The sequence below is a fragment of the Bombus huntii genome, chromosome 6, assembly GCF_024542735.1.
Source record: "Bombus huntii isolate Logan2020A chromosome 6, iyBomHunt1.1, whole genome shotgun sequence".
NCBI lineage: Eukaryota > Metazoa > Arthropoda > Insecta > Hymenoptera > Apidae > Bombus > Bombus huntii.
Window position 1 is genome coordinate 4,684,963 of NC_066243.1, and position 21,392 is coordinate 4,706,354.

A 21,392-nucleotide genomic window follows, 5' to 3' on the forward strand; every position below is an offset into this window, starting at 1 on the left:
TTTCATTTAATAATCACGCTCGATTAATATAAATTGCCTGGCGATGGCGGAGCGCCGGTTACACCATATTTTTTGCGCAACCGGCAACGATTCATCGCTAGCCATAGTCCCGCTAAATTGGGATTAAGAACTTTAGCGGCTGCATGGGTAAGCACGACTAACGTCGCTACTTAGGCAAGCATTTGCCCGGAACACGTTTCGCTCTGACCCATTGCGATATACGGAGCACGGATGACGATGGGCATGATTTCTAGGCCGAGGACACGATCTGCCTACGTGTACGAAGTTGTTCGTGAAAATGACGATATCGTCGATGGAATACAGATACAGTTGGATGCTCCTGCGAGGCGAACGACTAGCGCGCAATCTAGCAAATCGACGTATTACCGCCGCGTCGCTCGTACGTTTCGTACCCTCTTACTCGATCTTCGTTGTCTCGATGATGTACAGCGGCAGATCGCATCTGAGCCTGTGCCGTGCAAATTTATTCGCCTAGTTGGACGCTGCAAATTGGAAGAACGACATGATGCATCGATTTCTGTCACGGTTCTACGTTTTACCCGCAACCACGTGCCAACCATCGTGGATTTTGCTTCGCGTTCAGCGGAGCGCGAATTTTTCGTTGCTCCTACCCTTTTCAGTTTTCCTTGCCGGGCTGGAAATAAACGAACGTGGGAATCGCGGCCGCGTACACGAGTCTGTTTAACTGTTCGATTCTAGATAAACGTTCGGCTTCTCGATCTTCGGCCACGTAAGTACGTTCGACGGATCTATATCGTTCCGCCTTCCGTTTTTTTCTAATTCCCTTTTACGCCGACGTACACGGCGATGTTCGCGAAACACTCGCGGCAGTTAGCGCGCTCTCACTGATTGCTGAAAGAACGTTGCTAAATCGACGATTTATTATTGCTCGTGTAGTAATAACGTAGCCGATGCTAGCGTACCACAGTTGCTGAGATGCACCCGCTATGACAACGTTGCGGTAATATGAATTGTTGGCCCAGATTCGAATGTGTTTATCATCGGGGCACGTCATTGATTGGACCGTTGCAACACTGGCCGCCGCGTAACCAAAAAGAAAAAAAAAGAACAAAAATTGAACTTCCAAGTAGTCGATGCTGTAGCGTGCGTTGATCGATAAGATCTCTCACGTGATGAAGAACGAAAGCTTGCGCTTTTTCTTCGGCTAATTTACCAACGTTCCGTTTCTTGAACCCAGACATACGTATCTGTTAACGATCTTAAAGCGTTACCGATACAGCGCTATGCAAAAGTTTCGTGTTAACTGCTTAAACGTTAGTCTCACGTGAACTGATATTTTAGTTTTTTCTCGTAAAGAGAACTTTCAAAAACTACCGTTATAGATAGAGCTGCGATCCTTTGGAGAGTAACCGAGCTTCTTGAAATACTGGAAAGAGGTTGACAGAAAGTAAATTAAGATTAATAAATAAAAATTAGATTAAATTATTCCGAATTGTTATTAATACACGATTCTAAAACTTGAAGATATCTCCGAGAAAATGGTTGTCGTCAAGGGAGCAAAGAAAGAGTATATAAAAAATCGTTTACTTTAAATTATTTAATATCTTTTTAAGCAATTACGAGAAATAGAATGAAGCCAATAGCGAGTATCCCTATATTTATTCCTAAAACATTTTTTTATAATTCCGTATTTGCTAACTATCTGATCGTGCATTATGGCAGCAAAACTTACGCAACTGTTACGAACGTGTACCTTCCTGATACATATAACGAAAAATTTGTACGTGTATTGAGCAAATTTAGTTCCATTAGAATTCGGTACAAAGAAATTACGTTGATCGACGTTAAATTATCGAGTCGTACAGACTCGAGCACAATAGAGGAATCAATTAAGAAACAATCATCGAGTCGATCGATATGCTTACTTTACATCAACCAAGCTATACGCTTCATTCATCACGCTCGTATCCGAGCGACGCTAATTTTACGGATTTCGAAGCAGTTTCTCCGAACAGCCTCTAGAAATCTATCGATAAATCCTAATTTATACTCTGATGCGAATGCGACGGTTCATAAATTCGCCCGAAGGATTCAACGTTTAATTGTCAAGCTAACGATAGCGGTAAAACTTTCCAGCCAATTATCGATCAGCCTCGCCTCCGTCATCCAAACGAATTGAAAGATTTTACAGCGAAGGATCGCGTTTACCGAGTCGCGGTTGATCGCCAGCGAGTTGAGCTCCTTTCGATCCAGTTGAGCGATTTGCATCGTTGGAACAATGGTAACCGCGGCACGGCGCCAGGGGAATTCTGTCGAGAGACGAGCAGGACGACGTCTCCGTTCCAGGAAAAAGCGAACAGCGCTCGCCGTGTTCTCGTTTTCGGCGCGTCGTGATTTCCATAGCACGCAGCAGATGAACGGCCCAGGGACTAGGTAGGAAGAAGTGGAGATGGAAAGGAGGCTAGATTAGCGTGGGGTAGGAAAAAGCGAAAGTCATGTCAGACCAATCGCAGCTGAGACAGACGGAGCATTGTGCGCATCTCTGCCCTAGATAATTAATATCCGTGGTCGGTAGTTTTCTGCGGGCGAGCGCGGTGCATCGCGCCGACATAGTCTCCGCGCCACGTCGATTGCTTCATTTTCCCGTCGAGCTAATTGATTAAAGGGATTATTATTACGACGCCGTGAGCAGGATGCTCCGCCGACCGGCACACAGCCGATTTCCTCGCCTCGTCGCCACTCTCGTTTATGACAGCCGGTGTGTTGCAACGCCTGATTTTTCCACCCTTTTTGTCTCGATTGTTCCGATCACCTCGCTACGCACATGAATCTCTTTTTCGACGAGCGTTCACGACGCCTTTCGAACGCGTGAGAATTATGGTGTTCGGTGAATGGTTGATACAGTTGAGCACACCAACGTACGAACAAAATCTTTTGTATGTTCTTCAGCGACTCACAACCGTGGCACTAATTATCTGATCGCAATTCTTATCATTTTTATCAGAATCTTATCATTTGACAGACGTTGTATAATTTGTAGCGAGTAATAATAAATAGACTAGAAGAATAGACTAAATAAAAATAGATGAAACAGCAAATAAAATAAATTTGTAATAAATTTTTTCAATCAAACCGGATATCTCAATAATCAGACAGAAAGCAAGCTGCGATACAAATTGTATTTGCTGCTGACCGGGTCTTCGTTATCCGTGTTATAAGCTATGTACGTCTGTGTTATGATCTACTCTTACGACGTTTTCCAACATTTCGTTTTAATTTGATCTGGACTTTTAATTAAGGGCTTGTAGTTTGTCCTGCATTTACTTTTTCATATTTGTAGCTTCACACGAATTTCCATGAAATTTTTTCATTTCTGCCTTGCAGTTACGAAGCAAATAAAGCTACTACGTGTCAATTCGGATGCGAAATTTTAATTAATATATAAATTGCGGATTGTTACGTATTTGTGAAAAATTTGAGAGCACAAAATACATAAAATGTACGTAATATTATACAAGATACAAAAACGTACAAAGTAAAGTATTTTCATTATGATATTTAATACATACGCAACATAGGTGAAATGAATATCTGCTTTCATTATTTTCTTTCATATTATATTTCAGGCCTGGAAAGATCTTCATACGGAAAATATTGAAAGATACGCGCACTTTTTACGCGTATTTTTAACTTGCATTAGGATTCGTAATTGTGAAGATGATCGGATGTTCGATATCAGTATTAGATATCAAATTAACGAAGTAATTAGTGCGATGCCATATTCTGTGAGTAAGATGGAGAAAAAGTTTGAAATCACAATCTGTACGTGGTTGCATTAATGGAAATACAAGTTTGAAAAGTGAAAATTGGTCAATTGAGTAATTTCCTCACCTGCCTTGTTTTATCTCAGTAAATCATCAATCTTTTCTTAAAGAATAGAAATATTGCACGATATTATTTATAATATGCAATATGGAGCGTCAATTAAACAAACTGTAATCTTCTTCATTTTTAAAATTACTCCGATAGAAGTCATTGTAATGATTATGTACTTTTTGTAGATATTTTTGTATTGATATTGATAATACCACATAATATTCTATAATAGATGTTTAATCATACAGTTACTACAACGTTAACTGCGTGATAATAAAATGTCATTTTTCTACCGATATTAATTGCAAACAAAATATAGTAATAATTACGCGTCGGAAAAATGTACTTTCTGAAACGTGAATACGATTTTGAAATATTAAAATACGAATATTAAAATTTGAACGAATAAATTCCCCAGTGAAATTTGGTTTCAGAATCTGTGCTCGAAATGTCAGGCTGTAGTTTTCGTTAAAAATAGTAGATTCATTTTTCATTCGTCGACTGGAAGATTACGTTTCGTTAAATTCAATTAAAGTATCGTACGATCTATGCTAAATTATGTAGAATAATTAATTTGGTACCGAGCTGTACTCATTACCAAAATCTACTATTATATTCTCATTGTATTCGACGCTACTGTTTTCACAAAACTAATGTAAGTTGTAGAATGTAAATGCTTCAGCTATCTGATAATTCAACAATGGATGAGATTAATATTGTTGTTAATGCGTTTGTGTTCCAATCTAATGGAGTAAAAATATCTTTCCACGAATCTTTTTTGCATTTAAAATAAAAAAATTGTACGATATTTAAAACTTTTGATTTACTTTGTAGTCAAGACAAAATAAGTAATAATTTTATTAGACATTGTATCAATTCATAGTTATGTTTCGAATCAGTTAAGCTACTTAAACATATATTCTTAAACATATATTCCATACAATAGCGTGTAAAAGTTTTACTTAACCAGATCACCTGCCAGATAACAAACCAATTTAGTTTTTATGAATGAATCTAAGATTCTCATTATTAGTTTCATCCTTTTTATTTCATCGTTATTTCTCAAGAATAACGTCTTGCTCTTTTGCTGTCTTAACAGCGCTCATTTCTCCAGAGATCAATCTTATGTTAGTAAGATCGAAGTCAGCGTTGTCTATTTATTGCAACACGCATAATTCGCGAACCAGAAATAGACATAACGTAACAAATATCACGAATACGCGAGATGCATATAACGCGCATAAATAAAATAAATAAAAAACAAAAGAAAATAAATAGCAAAGAAAATAATAAAACTCGCAAAATATTCAAAGTAAACTGAGCGTTATGATATTTAGAAGGTAAAATTTTCTATTCACCTTTCGCTCACGTTCCTGTATTTATTTTTACAAAAATATTAATCCGCATGACCATCCGAAGTCCAATAATTCAATTTCAAAAATTTCAATTCGTATTTATGTGTCCGTTCGAGGATTATAATTTCCAATAATTCCAGACGATCTCGTAAAAACGTATTTAGTTGTCGTTACAAATTCAGCAACGGATCTGATGCGAAACTTTTGCAGTATAACGCATTTGTATACGACGCTAGAAGTAGTACATGTGTCTCATAGCGTTAACTACATAGTCATTACTATTGTCACCACATGTACGACTTGCCTTTCTATAGCGATGGATATCGAAACAGTCGATTGTATTTAGCCGTGAACATCATCGATGAGCGATCTTGAAAACGATTTCTTTTTCTCCCTTCTCCTTAGATCATGAATGGGTAGCATGTTAAGTAACATTTTTACGTTACGTACGTCACATGGCGAAACCGTTGATCGTTTCAAGGTATAATTAATAAAGAATAATCTGCGTTTTACGCCGTACACATTGTCGTATGGAGTACCATTACGGATATAAGAAAGTCGACGCGGTCGTTTTCATCGATTCAAGGCTGTGCGGGTTATTAAAAAATAAAAAAAATGTCCTATAATCGCAGACCGTGATCGGAAGAATTACCTGTGAAAACCAAGGTGATCCTTTTACTCGCTTGGCCGCTATGTTCTTTAACCTTTCCGTTTATGAAGTAGGAAATTACGGCTCAGCTGAAGAAACAGCTGTACGAACAAAAAATTCCTCCTAAATTACATTACAGTTTCGCTGTAATTATGGGATTGTTCGTACTTGATCGTTTTTATAGAAATCTGTCTTAATCCATTAAGGGTGGCACAAAGTGACTGTTATTGAACAGGAAGATGGATATTACAAATCTACGAGATTGTTTCTTAAAAGATAATTCCCCTGTGTATATGGCAGAAAAACAGAATGTAATAAAAGATGTCTCGCGAACATAATGTTTAAAAGACACATGTAGTTAAATTAAAGTGATATGTTAAGTATTTTTTTTTTATTATGCATTTTTATTTGCCAAGAGTCAGGATTACTATAAAAGCGATTAGCGTGTGTTTTGTAACGTAACACCTACGATATCACTTTAACTTATGGCTACGATGAAATTTAAAAATTCTACTTTTTCGAAGTTTTGTGTAACCTGGTTGTTTGGAAGTTGATTTAATTGCAATTCTAACTTGTTAATTTCTTAAACAATATTAGTTATCTCCCATGGAGACCACATTTCCAGAGAAATTTGACGTAATTTGGAAATTTCCTCATTTTTACGTTTTATTATAAATTAATAGAAGTCTCTAAAAGAAGTTTCAGCGAGAAAACTTCGCTGTAAATTCTACCTAATTACGTAACTTCCCTGATAATATAATAAAAACCTTTACAGGAAATTTCAGTGAAATTTCGCTGTCAAAAGCAACGTAGAACGTATTAACTACAGAAGCTGTCATTACGTTAATTTTTGTATTATTAACGTTTAACGTCTGCAAATCCTTTCGTACTAGCCTCTTCATCGCGTATTAATTTCAGATCTTTGAAATTCTAAATTAAAAAAGTTTTTTCCATATTAAGAAGAATCACCACCTTTAACGTTAACTGTACGTTTCACGTTTCACGTGGTAATTTCTTACCAAGCGCACGTTTGCAATAAAAATCTTGTAACTTCTACGAACGACTTCGTACTGGTTTCAAATTATTATCTTATTTTTGATTATTATTTAATTATAATCTCCCGGTATAGTCCTAATGGAATTGTAAAAATCCCCGTGGAACGCGTAACATATTCGTTAAATCTTTCCGTGCTAAATGTTCAAACATCTCCGTCAGTCACTGTACATATACACATTAGAATGTAACTTGGCAATTTAGCTTTAGACTAGCACCATCGTTGCTCTGATTTTATTCGTCGCATCGAAGATCCAGTAGTTGCAGACAATGTCTGCTCGATGATGAACGGTAGCTGGGATATCGGTCGACTCCCACGAGTCTCATCAGCGGACACCTTAAACTAGAGAGAATCACGAGAAAGTTCGTAATTTTCTTCGAGAACTCGGTGACGCGTCGTCGTCGGCGTCGGCGTTTTCGCGACGACCTCTTCGAAGTCGTAACTGGCTGTGCGATACGGTCGACGAGGTACGATCCGCGTCTATTAATTCGAAAGGTCGGCTTCATAATAATCGTGTCGCTTTGGGCCTAGAAACAAAAAGCGTCAGCATGATTTATTCCGGTCGATGAGCGAACTCGCTCGATGCGCCACGACTTTACCTTTATTCTCCATTCTATTTCTGATTTCATTTCGATTCAGGTTAGCGTCGCGCCTTTGTATCTCAATTTCGAGACAACTTGACAAGTTTCTACATTGTGCAGATTTAAACATTACTTCCACTCGCATGTGTAGTACACGAATTCTAGCTGTTTCGGTGTTTCTTAACACTTTGACTGCCACGTTGGTCATATATGACCGGCCACGGTTTCTCCTGTGATGCCACGCTTGAACTTCTTACAGTTGTAAAAATTGAATGAAAATTGACAGAGCATTTTGAATATAACCGATAAATAGAAGATACTTTGAAATAAAAAGTACCCCATTGAACAATTAAACGTTTTTATTAGAACATCAATAAAAAAAATGAGAACAAATCTTGCATCTAACGGTGCACTGTGTTTGCATGCATATCTTTGAGGGGTAATCTACGAATATTATTATAAACACACCTCAGAAAATAATCGTAAATGTTGCTTTATAATCATATAATTGAAGCTAGAAGTGTGAATATACCTTATTATTATATATAGAATAAGCAAATACTGTTTACTAGTATCTTCTACACGTTTCAACAATATTTTTTGGACGTTTTGTTTACGACGAAATAACGAATGCGAATGGTTTGTTGAAATAAACGAAGGCTTGTTATGATATGTTGCTATCAACTGTTACCAAGGCGCCACGGTGGTCACCCGTGACCACCAATAAGATAAACGGTCCATTGAGGAAGAATGTTGTCTTATATCATCAATTTATTATTATTTTGCCATTATATGCTTTGAATAATAAAAATACTCCCGTGGCGTCCTGAGCGAAACATGTGATTTCAGCGTGGCATTCAAAGTGTTAATGGAATTGCATTTATTGAAACATATCGGAGAATAGAACAGTTCTGATAACTTGATATGGCAGTGATAATAAAACATGAAGATAGTGAAGATGTTGCTTTTGATCATTGGTTTGCCATTAATTCGTATTAAGAACGGCACGTTAAACTCTCGAAACTCGAGTAAATGATAATTTGCGTAAATTACTTGCGAGAATGTTGTGGCGATACAAACTTGCTCTTGTTTGACTAATAACGATCGAACTGAGTTCGTATTTACACTTTGGACTTGTTTTAATTGGTATGACTTCATCAATCCATTGCAATCGTTTTTATTGGGAAAAAATAAAAATTTAGTTTCTTATAAAGCCGAGAACACAGCTATTGTTAGTATTGGATTACTTTTAATGTTAGTATTGGTGATTTTCATATTAACAAATAATTCGATTTTCTGAAAAAAAGCTTTTTAAGATTTTAGTTTCTCATAAACCTGAAAAGCGACTATTGTTAGTATTGGATTAATTTTAGTGTTACTATCGATGACTTTGACCTCAAAGAATTTCGATTTTCTGCGAATACGTTTTTTTAAGATTTTAGTTTCTGACAAACTAGACTGCTTAAAAAAGGGAAGGAAAAGTAAGCGTTTCAAGTTTCAGAGATTCGAGAGCTTACAAGATTTTGAATTCAAGTTTCGTGATTCTAATCAAGTGAAGACTTCCTATAGACAACCCCATAAGTGTCAAACACTAAACTTTGCATCAGAGAGAAAATAGCATCTCTGATTTAAAATTATTTCCAAAATTTCTTCTGATTTATTAATGATAAGATCATATAATTATAATTATAAAATAAATTATAAAATAAATGTTAATTATAAGATAAGATTAGAAGATTAATCGATTGATTAATTATAAGATTTATAAGATCTTAAACGTACAATAGTCCGAATGCGTCGGAAAATTTTCTGCTTTTTGCGCTAATTTAGATTCATCAGAGAAATTGCATTCGTTGAAGAGTCTCTACATGGCTTTTAGTCGTAGAGAAAACTAAACTAGAGAATGTGCCACTCGTTTAAATGTGCAGGCACTGTAAGTACCAATCCTGCTTATCCTCCAATAGCTTGTATAAAAACAAAAAATACATTTTCTAGATGTTTATTTCTACTACAAAAGTGTGTTTATAATGTTTCGAGCAAAAATTGTTACAAAATTGATGATATTTTGCGTGCATGCGCTTAACTCACAGTTTTACATAGAGGCGATTTTGGACATGGTATCTCCTTTAAACACATACGTAATTATTTACAAATCGGAAATTGCTCTCAAATTCTATGCAACGGTGTTTCCATTGGCACATAGGATATTATATCATAAAAAAAACCAATATTTTTTAATCCTCGCGTCTACAGTGTTGTCTGTAAAAAATCTTTAACTCACGTTGAAGGTAATATTCAGATACTTGCTGTTAGTAGAAATCCACCGTACCGTCCATATACTTACGAACGAAGTGTATATGAGAGTATTTTTAAAACTGATTATCAACTTGTTCGCATAAATTGAATTTTACTGTACGTTACTAAACGTTTTAGCCTAATTCGATCCATACTGAGGCAACGATTACGTCACTACGGCGATTGGGACGGTGTCAGCGGCAGATGGCAAACTCGTAATTAAATGTCCACCTGAAGTGTACCCCGTCGCCAAGCGGTCGATCGATTCCCATGTTGCATGCGTCTCCACGACTATGTGTACACGAGGTGCATCCAAACCACATGCGATTATGCACGTGCAACGCGCGTGTTGCGTGCTACGTGCGTAGTTCCGGTTTCGCGTTGTTTTTGCTTTCCACTTTTCCTTTTAATTAATTCTGATTAATCAAAATATTTCTGTAATTAGTCACACGATGTACGTTGTTAAACCATATCTTTCTTAAGCCAAAGATGGAAATTATTTGGCGCCCGTTTGTTAGAGGAGGAATAATTTCGTTATGGATGCTTAACTTTATGTGAAATTAATGTTATCTTCTCTCCGATGTTCGAAAGAACGAAATGCTGAATTCCTTCATGAAAAAAATTCTGTATGCGAAAAATATCTATTCAAATGTTAAATCTTCGATGTTTAATGGCATTAGAAAAATCGCGAGTAGAAGTCGATGATGAAATTCTATAAATTAATAGTTGTTTCTTTGATGAATCCAGGCTCCATCGTATAACAATTTGGGTAAAGTAATAAATGGATTGGAATGTTTTTTCTTTTTAAATAGTATTCACACGTATATTCGCTTTTTTTTTCTTTTCAAGGTACTTAATGGTATAGACCTATTTAACTTATTAACAAATACGATTAAATGCTAATATATGCGCGTTTTATGTTATTTTTATTAGTTACTTAAAACACTGTTCTTGTCAGCCAAATATGGGTAGATTTTAAAAGGGAAGAGACTGAAGCGTGAAAACGTTTATTTTAATTATACATGCGTAATTATGAAGAGGATGAGGGTTTTGGAAATCTGCCTTTGTGTTGTAAAATGTTCGAACTATTATTCTTGGTTAAACACGTGCTGTTTTAACTCTACAAAATGTTTGTTACGTTTCGGTATTTACGCATTTCAATGAATTCTACGCGCAAGATCTGGAAGGAGTTATACATTTAGAAATTTTAAGATAATACGTACATGTGATTTATAAATAATAGGAAAAATTAATACAATACAATTAGAACATATAGACATATAATTAGTACATTACATATAGTATGAATTATATATGATACATAATATTATTAAATAATATAAAATATTATGAAAAAATTACAGTTTAATAAAAAGTATCAGTTATGCTAATTATATACTGTGTCAAATTTGTCTTCTAATATGCGTCGTTACTATAATGGTTAATAATTTTAATTATTTCCTACTTAATTTTACAAGGGTGCTTGACGTGTATGTTAACCGTTGAATGTAATTCACGTTTCGCGAAAGTCACGCTGCAACCTTTTTTGGTACAAGGTTCTCCAGACTGCAGGTCAAGTAAAATAATTCAAAGTTGTATGTCGCCGTGTAGACTGTGTCGTTGTGAATAAAGGCGTACTGGTAGCATATTTAAGCCGAAGGAATACGATGTTTAAATTGAAAGCTGCGCCTAGAAAATTGCGAGATAACAGTAGAAACCGTCTTTTGACAAATTTTTATTAACATCGTTATACTTTTCCAGACTTGATTTATTCATAACTGGAGGGTCGCTGACTCGAGCGAAAGAAAAATAGGTACACTTGTGTTTAAGTAAAGAGGAACGCTAAATACTGGAATTTCAAACGACGGCGAGAATACTCTTCCACTTTATTTTTTCAACATTAAGAAAACCATGAGATATAAGTTCGTTTCTCGTAAAAGTAGTCAAATTAAAAATCGATTAGATGCAAATTTTTAATGCTAATGTTATCCCATTGATGAAGCTGCATAAATTTTGTAATACGAATTGAAAGAGTATGCTATGAGGCTTATAGAAATACTTGGAAAAATGCTGTTGACAGTTTGTTTAGCAGCTAGCTCTAGCGTACTAATTGTTAAAATTCAGCGCGTATTCCATAACTTATGGTTACTATGCGATCATATATCTACTACGCTAAACCCGACAATACATTTCTTTGCTATTAAATACTACTACTAGTAACTGCTTTACTTACTACTAAGAATCGTAGCATACTTGTCTGTGTATGTTGAGCATTCATTATGTTTAATGGATCAATGACACGAACGAGATTAACCTGCATTGCTTGTTTTAGAAAGATAATGAGATCAAAGGAGAAAGGAAATTTCCCTGATGTGGATGACGTTGCATCCTCGTGGATTGATGCATTTCGCTTTTCGCAACCTGCACTATTCTTGCCACATACGTATACATATATAATCTAATAATAAAACTATACTGTGTCTGACTGTAAACCACACAGACTTTTCCATGATACTATTATTAAATTTAATAGCAAATGAGTCAACCAGTATGAAGTTCGCTATAAAATCGACTAAAAGTAATTTGATGAACGACGAAGAGCTTGAAAGTTTCTTATGTTTCTTCGTAGCAAATACAGTAAGTTTCGCAATTACTTTACTTTATCAATAATTTGTATATATCTCTATATACTGTTAAAGTAATAATATAATCTTTTATTAAATACAAAATTTATATATAACAGAATAAACATTTTATATGTGACAGAATAATTTGAAGTATTAACGCACACCGCTCTATTCTCTTATACATCTCAAACAGGAATGAATTTGTTTTATTGTACATTCATTCATTCGACACATACGTGATACGCTTGTCCCATGGCGTTTTTCATTTGTCTTCTTCTTTTTCATTCCTCGCTCGTACAATGCAGATATGCACATATTTATTTTATAACATATACATACATCATAAATATACAGCGTCAATAAATTATACCGAAAGTGAAGGATGCAGTTTATTGAAATAAAACTTGGTTTTTGTGTAAGGTATAGTAACCAGGCATGCGAACAACTCTGAAATTTTAGGATAGTAATCTTCTTCCAGAAAGTATTAAATTTTAAGCCGTTAATAGACCGCAGCGGTAACGAATTGCCACGTTTAAACTAATATGCTCTTCACGATTTTATCATTAAAAGAGGATTCGAAGCATCGAGTCAGTAGAATGTCAGTTTATATCTTAAAACAAGTATAAAATACGGTAAAAAGTTTCAAGCTTTCACCGAAGCGTTAATCAAGCGAATGTTAGTTGGATGTTACTTTCTTTTGCACTTGTAAATATCGCTGAGCATCAACGCCGAGCGTTGTAAAAGCATCGATCACGGAGGAAGTAAATAGAATTCGGTGAACGCGAAACGATTCCAGGTGGATGTGTTTAATAAGAGCGTGTACAGTAATAAGAGCCATTTGGAGCGGATGAAATATCGTGGAATTGATATTCTAGCGTATCGATATCGCATTAGCGGCATCTAAACGAAAGAAGATATCTTCTCTATAGCGCTCGTGTTATTAAATTAAAGATTTATAATTGAAGATTGCGATCGTTTACGCATTTGTAGAGAATTTCTGATAGAAATCGCAATAATTATGTACATTTTTTAGATATTTTTGTATTAATATTAATGATACCACATAATACTGTAATGCACGTTTGATTGTATAATTACTGCAATATTAACTGCATAAAGTAATAATAAAATACTATAAACAACAATGATAATAAAAAGCTATTTTTATACCGATATCAATCGTAAATAAAATATAATAATAGTTAGACGTAGGAAAATGTACTTCCTGAAACGGAGGTATAATTTTTATCGAGTATTAAAGTTTGAACGAAAAAGTTTCTTAACGAAATTGTTTCAGAATCGACACTAAAAATATCAGCAACAATTTCATGAAAAATAGTGAGATGCATTTTTCATTCATTAAGCGGGAGATTACGTTTTGTTAAATATGCCAAATTACACGAAACAACTAATTTGATACAGAACCGTATTCATTACCTAAATCAATTATTATATTCTCATCGTATTCTACGCTATTGTTTTAAAGTGCAAAAACTTCTAAGATGCGCATTATTATGTGTAATTTGTTCGTGTGTGTCTTATTTGGAAAAAGTGTCACAAAAGAGCTGCTGAAGATATTATGTAAATCAGCATCTGTAGGAAATATTACGTAAGTATTAGGACGGTACGCTGCTTTGTGGAAATTTAAGGCTGGTCATTTTTCATTGGAAAGAAGCCGAGAGAAAAAGCCGGGAAACGCCATCGAACGTAATGTTTGTAAAAATATTACCAGAAATAATGACGGACAAAGTGTGTCACACGGTTCGAGTGAGAAAAGCAAGGAAGATGAACGAATAAATTCCGCATGAGTTAAACGATATGCAAAAGCTTGGACGAATAGATAAAGCTATCAAAATGATAAAGAAATGAACAGCAACATATAGATTTTTAAATCTTGTGGCAACGAGCTGATCATATGCATAATCGAAAATATCAACAAAGGAGAGTATAATATGAATAATAGAGAAGAAGCTTACGATGACTCTATTTTGATGGCGATTCGCGGGATTTCTTTAGTTCTATTTCTCACAATTTCAGGTTACTCGAAGCCGAAACGAGGAAACAGCTAAAGGAAGATGAAAATGTAAACAAGTGAAACGAAATGAAGATGTAAACAACTAAATGGAACGAGTGCAGAATTAATAGAAAAGCAGAAGTAGAAAATGGAAGTGAATCCTGCTGCACTACAACGCAATAGCATGTGTGTTGAAAATGACTGTACAAAAAGTCGAAGCATTATAACGTGAAACCTTGCAACATCGTTCCTATTCTTGCGATCTTGTACTCACAAGTTTTTGTATTTTTTTCAGATACGCGAGCAATTTTTCAATGGATACATCGTCTGGAAATAAAATGAAAAGTAATTGCGAAAGGAGCGTTAGAGAAGTCGTTAAATCCTGGAATTGTTAAAATCTCGTCTGTATCGAAGGCGACTTTATCCCTTCATCTTAACGTAGCCCGATAAGTTACTGACTTGATATGATAAAAATTATAATAGCAATAATAGCCAATGATGTGTTGCAACTTCGTCATGTTTGACGTGCCAATTTACCGCGTGTACACGCTCGTGGTAAATTGTTTCGCCAGTAAAAAGAGCGACGATGTACATAATTGCACGCGAAGCACGTATGATTTTTCACGATCGTGCACCGTACAACGAACAGTGACGTGACAATGAGCGTGACGTGCATTGCTGATCTTTATTAAAAAAGCTAATCCCGTAATGCAAGTCGTTGGCCTGTATCGCGTAATTAAGAAACACGCGTGTTGAAATCGGAGGATTTGCAAGTGGGTAAGCTTAAGAACGGTAGAGGCAATTCCTTTCTATAGAAAGAGGCAACATTTCTTTTCGCTCAATTTATTGCACAACATACATATATTGATATATGTGATAATTTATTAACGCAATTATTGACTGTGAATTTTGATACTTTTTATTACAACAGGTTTTTCACATTCTATACATTATACGTTATAAACTATTAGAGAATGTCTTAATAAATGCAGGAAGTAATTTAGATTTTCATTAACTGTACCTTACACAATATATAGCTGATAGAAGTATTTGAATACTTATAGAAATCTTTAAAAATCATATTTAAAAAATTGTATGAATATATTCTGTGCATTTCACAACATCTTGCAATTTCATTAGCAGCGAAATGGATTCTAGCCACTATCGTCATTATATTAATACGGTTTGAAGCAATTTCTGGGAATATGTATACACAGAAGATATTTATTGCAAGTATACGTATATATAGCAGAGACTATAAGATTACTTAACCGTCATTTTCGCAAGATGATGTGTCCCTCGGCTGTCAAATTGACACAGTGGTAACGCATCGATGAAACGAAAAGACAAGTAATTCATTTTTCTCTTTGTCGTTCACACGCATTCGCACTAATCCTAACGTTCCTTCACAGCTGTCATATTTCAAAGGCAAAATGCTTTACATCGTTTCATAAATGACAATGAACAAAAGAATCTTTTACTGAAAAAGTATATGAAATTGATACGAGGGACTAAACGCGAGGGTTAAACATCAGTGAATTATCCATTGTATTAATAAGCCTTAATATTCAGTGGGACCATTTTAACACTTATTGTATACATATCTATTAGGTTGTTCGAAAAGTTTCTTTCGTTTTATGAGGAAATAATAGACGCGCAATGTTATTTGTTTTATATTATTTCGTCGAATTACGTACGATCCATCTTGTTCTGTTGAGACAAACAGCACGATATTTCACAGACTTGGTTTCACGTTTGTATGAAGGTGCATTGTTGTAAAAAACACGTTTGCGAAAGAAAGACATTTTTCGGACAATCTAATAAATCGATTTCAAATTTTGCAAATTACGCTATTTTATTTAACACGTGCAATGCATACACGCATAAAAGTTTTCAGACTACCAATAAGTGTTCAAATATGTTCTCGAGCCACTGTCTTACATCGAAGATAATATCGATGAATCGTCAGTTTCTCATGGAGATTACAATATTCTAAGTAACGTATGTCCGTCTAATTCAATTTTACGATGCACTGCTGGAAATTTATAGGTTGTAAAAGGAATGAGGAATAAGTTTTAGTAACGCAGAGATTGCATGTTTCAACGTTCAGCGGGGTAGAGTAACATGGTTATACGAGACTGTTCTTAATTGCGAAACGTGTAAATCTGTAGTTCTGAAGTATGTGTTTGTTGGTTTCTGATCGACGTATGGAAACGGTTAACCCGGTTACCATGCACACTGATCTGCAGACGAATTAAATCTGTATACTTCGAATCCGTGTGAGTGCGACAAATGATTTCAAAATATTCGAAAGATCGCTTTATTATGTTGTGCAGAGAGGAGGTAGTCTTTGCGTAGAAGAGAGTTCACTTCGTGTAAAATTCTATGAATGAAAAAAATCTCTTCTAGGTGTTGCAACATCGTGTTAGACGGTCCTTCTGTGGAAAGTCGACATCACACAGCCAGACTTCTCTCTCTCTCTCTTTCTCTCTTTCTGCCCGGAAGCATTGTTTGTGTAAGTAATATCTATTTGCCAATTCTAACAATAAATCAGAAATTTACGAATACGTTTTACTTTCTCCAGCTGGGATGTTCTCCCATTGGCGGTCAAAAATCAAGGGAGAAAGTATGCCATAATTGGCCACAAATACATACCTATGATTCAATACGGCAATTGGCATACGATTTCCTATCTGCGTGGATCTCGTGTTTTGACATTGATGACTGGAATTCTGTGTCCCATAGCGTACGTATATATACAGAATTCTATGATACATATCACAGAATTATCATAATTTGCATATGTTGTACATATTTATTTGCTTGTATTTTCATATTACATTATTTGTATTATTACATTATATTACATGTATATACAGGGTGGTTGGTAACTGGTGGTACAAGCGGAAAGGGGATGATTCTACGCGAAAAAGGAAGTCGAAAATATAGAATAACAATTTTTTTTAATTTTTTTTTTTTAATTTTTCCATCGAGACAACGATCTACAGTGAGATCCGTTATAACGAGACATGATAAGGTGTACGCGTACCGAGCGAAAATTCAAAGTCGGTTTTCTCGAACACAAAGGCTCAAACGAAAAACTTTTATTCTATATTTTCGACTTCTTTTTTCGCGTAGAATCACCCCCTTTCCGCTTGTACCACCAGTTACCAATCACCCTATATATAAACAAAACTGAATATTATATAGGATCGACGTTCGTTTTAACGCATACAGGACGAGTGTACTACAATTGAACAGGGACTTTTTCCTACGTAAAAAAATAAGTGGAAAATATGCAATAAAATTTTGCCATATGACGTTTGGTTTCTGAAAAAATCGAGTTTGAATATTATATAATTTTTTATTAATTACTACTTGATTAAGTGATATAATTAATACTTGGTTAAGTATCGATTAGGTATGAATAAACAGTCAACAGGAGGTTATTATATTTTTATATATTGTATTATTTTATATATTATTATATTTTATTGTATTATGTGAAAATAAGCCAAAAATGTAAACTAGAATTCCTCCGTTTATGGCCTCAGTTTGAAGAAAATAAAGTTTAAACATGTATAATTACTGATTTGATATATACACACGCATTTCCAAGATTGTTTGGCTCAAAAATAGAGCATAACATGAAAAAATTTATTCTACATTTTTTACTTATTTTCATATGTTTAAACATGTTTTATACAGCTGTGAATTATTTAGTCTTATTGAGACTGGAATTAAGCAAATTTCAAACGTTTAAGTAAATTTTATCAAATCTTTAAAGTCGATTTTCTCGAAAACGAAGTCTCAGGTGAAAAAATGTTACACCAAAATTTTTTTTTTGGTACAGCAAATATCAGTAACTACGAAATGTTTTAAGCCATTAAATGATTTAATCGACCTTTACAGGTAGATACGAATTACAGATAAAAATACATACTATAATATCAGTCTCATTCCTTATTTATTACATCCACAAAATCCGAAAACTCGGAGTGTAACATTTTTACGTAACTCAAGTATAGCGTATCGGTTACTGTGACTTTTATTCGTTTGTTTCAATATTTGGCGAAAACGAATAAATTTACAAAGGCTTTCCGTTACACAGTTTTCCCATCGTTCTCGCTTTAAAGAATCCATTGCAAATAACATCCACTCTAAGAAAAGCACACCTCGTACAGACGTCCCATCGACCGACCCAGATATCGACAAACTTTGATTTATTTCCGATTTTCATGTTGAATGCAAACACCGTCAGATATCCAAAGCTGTGGATAGAGGTATCTCTGACAAACACTCCAATTATAAGTCTTGATTCCCTAGTGTCTTTCACAGAACTTGTGCTAATAATCTGTGAAAGTTTCAGATATATTTGAAACTTTGCTACGAATGAAACTCCAGATAAGAAAATTTAGTTTCTCGAATTTGAGAGTAATAATCGCAAGTGTTTTTTATTTATTAGACGAACGAAGCGCGTGTGTTTTAATCTACTAGTTAAAAATTTATCAAAAAAGAATCAATCTTAGTTAAGTCGATTTTAATTTTGACAAATGCAAATATAACATAACGCGTTTCAATTGAAATCTTCGAGTTACGGAGCTTTCGACTTGTTGAAATTAAATTCCCGAATAAAGGAGGCTTGACAATCGAAGATTCGACGTACAGAAGCTTTGTACGAAGGTAGAATTACGTTTACACCTTTTTAAAAATTATTATTTTAAGCTTCCTCTTGGAACTCATTTTATTCAACGTACACAAATGCGGAAGCTACAAACGTGGAAGATAATGGCATTTACGTGTTCGACTGATGAAGAACGATTAGCTTGCGTTGATATGCACGTGATCGAAGGGCGAAGAAGTATTAGGTTGTCCGAAAAGTGTCTTTCTTTTACAGACACGTCTTTTACAACGATGCATCTTCATACAAACATGAAACCTAATCTGTCGAATGTTGCGACCTTTATTTCGATAGCACAAAATGGATCATACGTAATTCGATAAAATAATATAAAACGGAAAATGTTGTGCATTCATTATTTCCTTATAAAACGCAAGAAACTTTTCGGACGACACGGCTTGCGTCGTCTTGCGTTATTAGAGAAAATACTAACTGTTAGTTAAGTTAAAAGGCAAGAGACGATATCGAACAATTAGTTTCTCACATTTTGTGGCACGTGGCATAGCTATAGGCATATTTCGACTTGAAGATGTCTGGCTATTCCAAATTCGAGATACAGGGGTAAAATAACACATCTGGACGCATGGAAAATAATTCGAGTTAAAGCGAGTTTTATTTTGACTTTTAGAGGTGTTCGCAGGGAAGCTGAAGGGACCGAACAAACTTGTAATCTTGTAAAGTTATAGAGTTTTCGAGTTACAGAGATTCGACTGTACGATAGTAAAAGAGGTACTTTATTGGATATAAGAAATATTCACCTATCGTACGGCACAGCCTATGATGATTAACGTTCAACAAATATAGACTATAGTTTCGTACGATCCTTGTTCGAGACTATTAATAATTACACAGAAGTTTCTATTTCTTAACGAGTCGAATAAATGTATGACCCAATTACTCCGTGGAATCGGTTTAACCTTTCATTCAATTTTAATGACGTTCCATTCGTTATTATCAAAGTTTATTGCACCGCTGATTCAGCCCCGTTTGGTAATGATGGAGATGGATTTGAGATACATAGGTATGTATGTGTGTATGTGTGTATGTATGTAAGTCCGATAACTGGAGCAGCAAAATAATCCGAAAACTGTAGCAAAACGTATTTTCCTAGTCGTCTGGAAATTTAAGGCTTGTAGTTGCGAAACAAGATAATAAATCTTAAACTTGGGATATTTAGATAAGATTGTTGTATTATGCTAAAGGTCAAAGGATAAATTAAGCCGTTCAAACAGTAACTCCCCTCCTGGATGATATTCAAACACTTGTATAAGTCTTTTAGGTACAAATATGTTACGTGTATTACACGAGACATTTGGAAATTTCTTAAGACAGTGTAACGAGACTCGATTATCACGATTATATTGATAAAATTTGGAATGAAAAAATGAAAATATACATACAAGGTACAGGATATTTAATGTAAGCACACATGTTACAGACATCATGAATGATATTTAAATAGTAAATTACCCATCATGTTAATAAGCCTGACGAAAGTATTCAAACACTTGCAGAAGTATTTAGGTTCGAATATGTTACGTGTATTACACGAGACGTTTTGAAGTTTCTTTAGCAATATAATGAGAACGAAATCGACTATCATGATTATGTTGATAAAACTCGAAATCAGTGTGAAAATATACATAGAGGCTGCAAGATATTTAATATAAGTGTACATGTTGTACAGATCACAATTGCATTTAAATAGTCATTTAGCCATCATATTAATAAACCTGATTATTCAGTGGAGCAATTACGCTATATATTAATTTTTTAATAAATATATGTCTGCAGTAAATATCTTGTAACTTCTATATGCATCATCTAATTTGTTTCAGATTTTGCCAGTATAACATTGGTAGTTGCGTTCCATTATAGTGGCGATGATGTTTCGAAATATTTTATATAACGCACACGATACATGTATAACTAAATATTTTCTAATGTAAGAATTAAAATATTTCTGCGGGCCATTTGGTTCGTTTCGAACAAATGCGGAGCTCCTATCGGAAATAAACTACTTATTATCTAATTTACAAATAATTTTCTATTCCATCCCATTTAATATTTATCTTCGCAGAAACACTTTGCGCAATAACTCGATGTCGTCTTCCGTTTTGAATATTTCACGAAATTTTTTATTACGGATTCTGTATTAACGAAGATCCGTGTAATAGTTGATGATGACGCGAGACTTTGGCTCTTCTTCTTTTACATAAGTAATGACAGTTGATCTATAATCTGACGTTCTATTGCTGTGTTAGCGGAACATCGCCAT

At 34.7% G+C, this 21,392-nt stretch overlaps 2 long non-coding RNA genes across 2 annotated transcripts; both read left to right on the top strand.

Moving 5' to 3' along the window:
* The first annotated feature begins 2,425 nt into the window (after positions 1-2,425).
* Positions 2,426-4,320, top strand: LOC126866848 (uncharacterized). Its single transcript, XR_007690056.1, has 3 exons — positions 2,426-2,740; positions 3,367-3,481; positions 3,609-4,320. It is a non-coding gene; the product is annotated as an uncharacterized LOC126866848 (long non-coding RNA).
* A 6,257-nt stretch (positions 4,321-10,577) lies between these two features.
* LOC126867006 (uncharacterized) lies at positions 10,578-17,860 on the top strand. The gene is made up of 3 exons (XR_007690131.1): positions 10,578-14,619; positions 14,729-16,948; positions 17,018-17,860. It is a non-coding gene; the product is annotated as an uncharacterized LOC126867006 (long non-coding RNA).
* Positions 17,861-21,392: the final 3,532 nt, after the last annotated feature.